The sequence below is a fragment of the Quercus lobata genome, chromosome 2, assembly GCF_001633185.2.
Source record: "Quercus lobata isolate SW786 chromosome 2, ValleyOak3.0 Primary Assembly, whole genome shotgun sequence".
NCBI lineage: Eukaryota > Viridiplantae > Streptophyta > Magnoliopsida > Fagales > Fagaceae > Quercus > Quercus lobata.
In genome coordinates, this window is record NC_044905.1 from 81,349,121 (window position 1) to 81,356,036 (window position 6,916).

The window sequence follows — 6,916 nt, forward strand, 5'->3', positions numbered from 1 at the left end:
ATATGTTTTGAAGTTCAAATACAAACTATTACTTTTTAGGGGAAGCAAGCAAGTATAATTATTTTATATTTTAATGTAAAAATTATATTATATTATATATATATATATATATATATATATAATATTCTTAAGAATTAAAAATCCACGGGCTCATGGCCCCACGTCTTGCTTTGGAGTCGTCCCAATATAGATTGAATTAGAGACTGCTTCTCTTTCTTCATATTCTTCTGCTTATTTTTCCCCCTTTTCTTCTGCCACTTAAATTTGATGTCAGCACCGACTCTCTGAAATTGGCAAAGTTCTTATAATAATATTGTCTTTTGGCCAGGCAGCCACTTCATGACCTCCGAAGAAAATTTTCTATTCGAATTAAATTTAAGAGAATTTTACGAATATCATCTTTGTATTTTATATTCCATTTGTTTCGCCTTAAAATGTTTTACGAAAAATATTTTCAGCATTTTATTATGTTTGTTTCATTGTAAAATTTAATCAAACCTGAAAATGTTTTCTGTTAATTGTAAAATTCTTTTTCAAAGTTTGTAATAATGATTTGTCACAAATTTACCATGGTTAATTCACTTAAGGGTATTACAGACAACTATTCTCTGTATTTAGAGTTCATATCCAGCTATTAAAAAAGATTTGAATGTTTTACATTTAAAAATGTTCACACTCTTTTATATTATGTTTACGTTCCTTCATATTGCGTGTAAAACGTGAATATCTAATATGAAAGTGTAGATATTATGTAAAACATTTTACGTCTTAAAACGTGGAAGAATAATTACCCAATGTGAAAGAATAATTCCCTAAAAAGGGTGTGAGGGGCATTCATGTTAGTATGAAATAAAGTATTCAAACTTCAAAGTAGCCAAATGTGATCAATTTGAGAGTTAGAAAAACTCTAGTGAAAGGCAACTGCAAGCCTTTTTTTTTTTTGGGTACCCAACAAGCATTGTTACAAATAAAATTTTTGCATTTTTATTCACTAGTCGCTAAATCGTGCAATGCACGGGAAAATTACTGAAAATGAAATCTAATGAATGCAAAGCAATTATGCAAAATACCATTTAAATTAAAAAACAAATATTAGTGAATGTCGTTATCCTTAGCTTTTTGTGTTACATCTAGAGTTTCATATCTAAGTTACTACAATACTACTTGTAGCAACTGAAGCTCACAATATAAGTATATTATATGAGGCCAAAACTTATGTTATCTTCAAGCTCCCCTTAGCCTTATAGAGTCACTAACAAAATTTCTTTTGTATTGAATTTGATTTCAAAGGATTTATTCAAAATTATTTGAATTAAACCTCACAAACTAAAAAGAAAAAATAAATAACATTACAACATTGTAGCTGATTAATATACAAATAAACGACCAATTTTACATGATAAATCACTATTAGTAATTTAGAAAACAAAAATTAACAAAATTAAAGTTGTTACCCATTTAACCTAAAACTTTTCATATTCTAAAGTTGTCAAGCACCTACTAACAAATAACTATTGATATAAAATATTCAGCAATTACTTTAATACTGCAAGTTGTTCATGCTATAAAAAAATTGAGAGAATAACATAACAAGCATCTTAATCTCTTTCTTGCTTGGATCCTACAAAACAATATATATATATATATATATATATATATATATATAGTGATGGAGACAGAACATGCCATTAAAGAGACAACCAATTACGATAGTGTTGGAGGCAAAGTAAAAGATTAAAAAACTAAAGAAGCAAGCGGTTTGGCTAGCATACCAACTAGTTAATTTTTATCAAAAGACATAAAAATCTTACAATTAAATAGAATCCATAAGTAAATAAATACATGTGGTACAATTAGATAAATAAAAGGTTTGTCAAGATGATCAAGTTTGGCAATGAAGAAGACACAGCAGCTATTGATGAGATAAATAAAAGGTTTGTCAAGATGATCAAGTTTGGCAATGAAGAAGACGTAGCAGCTATTGATGAGGGAAATCTCTATCTTAAACTCGTGATAATGATGAAGATGCAACAACTACTAATTATGCAAATCTAGCATAATTATGCAGATCTACAACAAAAATGACAATAATTACCATAAAAAGATTATATCAAAAAACAGTCTTTTTTTATATATAGCCAAGAGTACAATCAAAGCTAATAGAATGAATTATAAATCAATTTCAATGATGAAGGAGGGATTCACTTAAATGAGGAGACCAAGAAAAAAAGAGAAGTATCATGTTTTGAGTGTAGTATTGAATTTTAAACTCTATAATTCAATTTGTTAACTACTAAAATATCTTAACAAATTGAATTTTTGCAAGCACAGATTATATCATTCAATTGAATTTCTGTAGGCACGGATACTACTAAAACTCTATCATTCAATTTTCTAACCACTAAAACTCTATCTCATGGATTACACAATATAAACCAATAATGTTACCGTCTAAAACATAAAAATAAAAAAATAAAAAAATCAATTTTTGATGTAGAACAGACAGCACATGCCTTCATGGAGCAGTAGGGGCATAAGAAGTCACAACGCAAGATCAAAGGGGGGTGCCAGTAAGGGCCATCGGGGTAACAGTGTCAGAATTGTATGAAATTTAACAGTTTGAAGGGAAACGGTGTTCTGATCTAGATTCATAAACGTCGCCAAAATTTAGGCAAATTCCTTCATTAAGGCCTCGAAAACAGTGTTTTTGCTATTTATAGTAATATTTGTTTTTCCTTAATAACTTTTAGCTTAAAAGTTAGAATAAGGTCTCGTCTGTTTTGGGATGACCCTTAAGGTCAGTAGTTTATGATTTAGCATTTAACTCAATTTTGCCATTTTTGGTAAAATTCAGTATTTTTGTGACCTAATCGCGTAATTAGTGCGAATTAGGGTTTTTAGATGTTTTTCTTAGTATTTATATGTTTTGTAGCCGTCAGTGGCAAATAGACCATTATCAATAAACACAGACGTTTTGTCAAATTTTCTTCTAGTGGATTTCAGTTTTATTTTCCTTGTGGATTCAGGGAAAACCCTCGTGGATTCGAGGTTTACTACCAGGAATTAACAGTTTAGTTTTTGTTCCATCAAGAGAGCATCGCGTGTGCTTTCTTTAGACTTCTGTAACATCAATTTTAAACATAGAAACAAACAATCATATATCAATACAAATACCCAACCTAAATACATAAAAACTCATATATCACCCACAATACAAAATAGGTAGTAAAAAAAAAAAAAAGAAAAAAAAAGAAAAAAACAGCAATAAAAAAGAACAATATTATTAATCTAATCCTTACATTGAACTATTATGCAGACAGCTAGAAGAATAGAGGTCAAGAGCAACTAGAATTTAGAGATACCTAAACTGAATCATCCAGCTTTTTAGTATTAATAAAGTGTGAGTAAAGGAAGAGATGAAGGATTTAGAAAGCCAAAGTCTGGCATTAGGAAGCTGAAGGGTTGCCGTTTGAGATTGTAACCGTGGAACACAAATGGTTGCTATTTAAAATTGTAACCATGAAATACAAAGGGTTGCCATTTAAAATTGTAATTGTAGAACACAAAGGGTTGTGAATTTTTTTTTATTAGTATTTTTAAATTTAAGAAAACTAATTTTAAATTGTAGGACAAATTCAGGAAAAAGAATTGTAATGACATGGAAATGTGTATATTCTTAGTTATGAATGTGGAAACAAAGAGATTCCCCATCAGACAGTGCCAATTGATTAATCAAGATGGTACAAGCTTTTGTTTTTCTTTAATAATTTTTACAGTTGACAAATCTCAAAAGCATGTGCTCTGCCTTAATCTTCCGCTAAAGAAAATCTAAAACATTGTATTTATGATAATCTCGAATATCTGCCTCTCATGGTATTGTTATAATACCATATAATCACAAAGATGGCGGGAATGCATGTTAATTTAAATTTTGAGTAATGGGAAAAATATGATAAATTTTACTATGTATTATCAGTCTCAAGAAGGTAATTTAGACATTTATATTTTGTAGAAATGGCACGATTACATTCACATAAGTATATAAGTGTTTTATTTAGTAAAATTTATAATATTTTAACATTTCCCTTAAATTTTTATAAGTCAATACAATGATAAAATACTTCAGATTGACCGCTCCACAGGATTGATGCAATCATGTAACATCAGTTGAGATTTTATTTGGTAGATAAAACATATCATATGCCTCATTGTAAATATAGTGAGTGAAGTGCAGCACACTAGGCTTCTGGTGTGAAATCTAGTTAGACATTTCCTGCTTCTCATTAGGAAATCTATGCTGTCAAACACAAATTGTGTGAGTTATATTAGGGCCAAATGACCCAAACCAATTGTAGACTCATCTAATTATAGAACAAACAAATTAATATTAGGTTATTTTATGATTAGCTTAGGATTAATCAAACATTCCCCAGTATATAATACATACACTAAGTTCATTGTATCAGATCAGTGTTTTTGGTACCTGAGAAATCAAAACCCACACACCAAAAGTGAGAAATCAACCAAAGAACAGAGAAATCAAACCCAGATCCATGAGAAATCAACCAAAGAACAGAGAAATCAAAACCAAAAAAACCCAAATCAGACCCATGAGAATCAACCCCGGTTCGGTCCAAATCAAAACAACCCATACCCATGACAAATCAACCCAAAGAACACAGAAAAATCATTTGCAACGGAGAGGAAGAACACACATGATTAGATCTTTGTACCCCAAAACTACAGAAAGACTTACGGAGAGGAAGAACCAGAAAGAAAGAAAGAAAGAAGAAGAAGAGGAAGACGAAGCGGAAGAAGAAAAGGAAAAGAAAAAAGACAGAGAGTAGAGAGACTTACGAAGGCAGAGCAAGGCAGAGAGAACGGATGGAGGCGTCAAATGCGAAGGGAGAGCAGAGATGAGAGATGAGGGGCGTCAAACGTGTGGGTATTTTGGTCTTTCAATGATTGCAACGGTAATATAACAAAACGCGCACAGCGCGTTTTGATTTATGGACCGCTGAGGGTCCATTTTCGTTGCGCGTTTTGTCTTCAGTTTTTCTAAAAGTTCAAAACGCAACTTTTATAAAAAAGTTGCGTTTTGAACTTACCAAACGCAGATCTAGGCTTAGGTTTTTTGAAAACGCCCGTTTTGGGCTGAAAAAGTGGAACCAAACGGGCTAGTAATTTGTAGCCCAGTAGCTTAATAGACATATGCAAACACCAATGGCTTTTTAAGTTAAACCTCGTAAACCTTCGTATTTACTTTTTCTTTCATGTTTTTGTTTATTGTTCAATTACACACAATCACACTACTTTAACACGGTATCATAGCTAAATATTCTTGGCCCCAAAACTTACATGTCATATCTATTCAGCCCCACCAAATCCGTTCCCCCAAAAAAAAGAAAAAAAAAAGAGAGAAATTCCAAAATGAATCTGCCACAACAACAACCTTCATCTCGTTACTCATAACAGGCACTGCAACAGAGTGTCTCCAGCACCGTTGATCATATATCCTCGAAGCCACTGTTGTTACCTCATTGCCGTTGATTAATCCCACCGTCACCACGCTGCCTTGTGAAACAACTAAACTTTTCTATTTTGTTATTTGAAATTATTTTTAATAAAATATTTTTAGGTGTTTAGTGTAATATGTAATAATTTTTAAGCACAAACTATCAAAACTGGAGGCTCTAACTACATGGCACCCCAACCCGCCTAAGCAGCGACCCCACCATAAGTTGGAAGGGAGAGAGCCATGGTGTGTTTTTATAAAATGTTTTACCAAGTTTTTAATGTGAAAACATTTTACAAACAATTTTACAGTTAAAAATTATTTTCAAATTTAATTAAATTTGACAACAAAACAAAATTTTTTTTTTTTTTAATTTGACTAAGGATCTGTTTGGATACCACTTATTTTACTAAAACTAAAAATTTATTCCTGAAAGTACTGTAAATAAAGGTAAAAGTTAACTGAAATAATACAGTGGAGCTTATGAATAGTACCAAAAAGTGTAGTAAGGTTCATGAATAGTAGTAAAAATAAGTTGAATAGTGAAATAATTTTCATTTTTCATTGGTATCCAAACGGATGCTAAGGGTCTATTTGAATACTGTTTTTTTGCTGAAAAAAATACTATTGTAAAATAATTTTTAGAAGAATAAATAGTGTTGTGAGACTAAAAAATGCATGGATATTCACGTTTTTCAATTTTTGATGGCCCGTGAATAATATCCATAAGATCCACTAAAAAAACACAAAATACATAGATTGAGCAATACGCCCAATCCAAACCGACGCTAAATTTTACAACCAAACAAACGAAAGATACATTTTACAGCAAAACAAACTCTGCGCACGTAGCTTTGCAGTAGTTTATGTAAAACGCTTGTACAATGGCATAAAAGCCTGCAAGAGAGCTGTTTTTGTTATATATTCTTCTTCTCTCTACCAGCCTTTTAATCTTATACCTTGGGATAACAACACATGCAACCACTAAGGCAACAAAGAAGGCTGGTAGCTTGTAAAAGAGAGTTTGTTGTAAACATGCTACCAACTGCGTTCTTCTTATTACCATTCATGTCCTTTCCATATATACCTATATTTTAATCTCAAAAATTTTTAGGGGGTGCTTTAAATTAATCTATCCTTATGCATTGGGATCAGATTCTTCTGTCCAAAATTGGTGAGGCAAAAGCTTACATATCCATTTGGGAATGTGGACATGGGCTCAAGTACTTTTCCTGAATCATACCTTCTAAAATATGCTCATTGTTCATATGCTTGACTCATTAATTGGGTTAGTAGTTGACTGGTAAAGTTTTGTACTGTATTAATTTATGATCAGGTAGAAATAGAATCTTAATCACAAAATAGATTCTCTGCATTCCTTTTAAGTAAAATGAAGGAGAT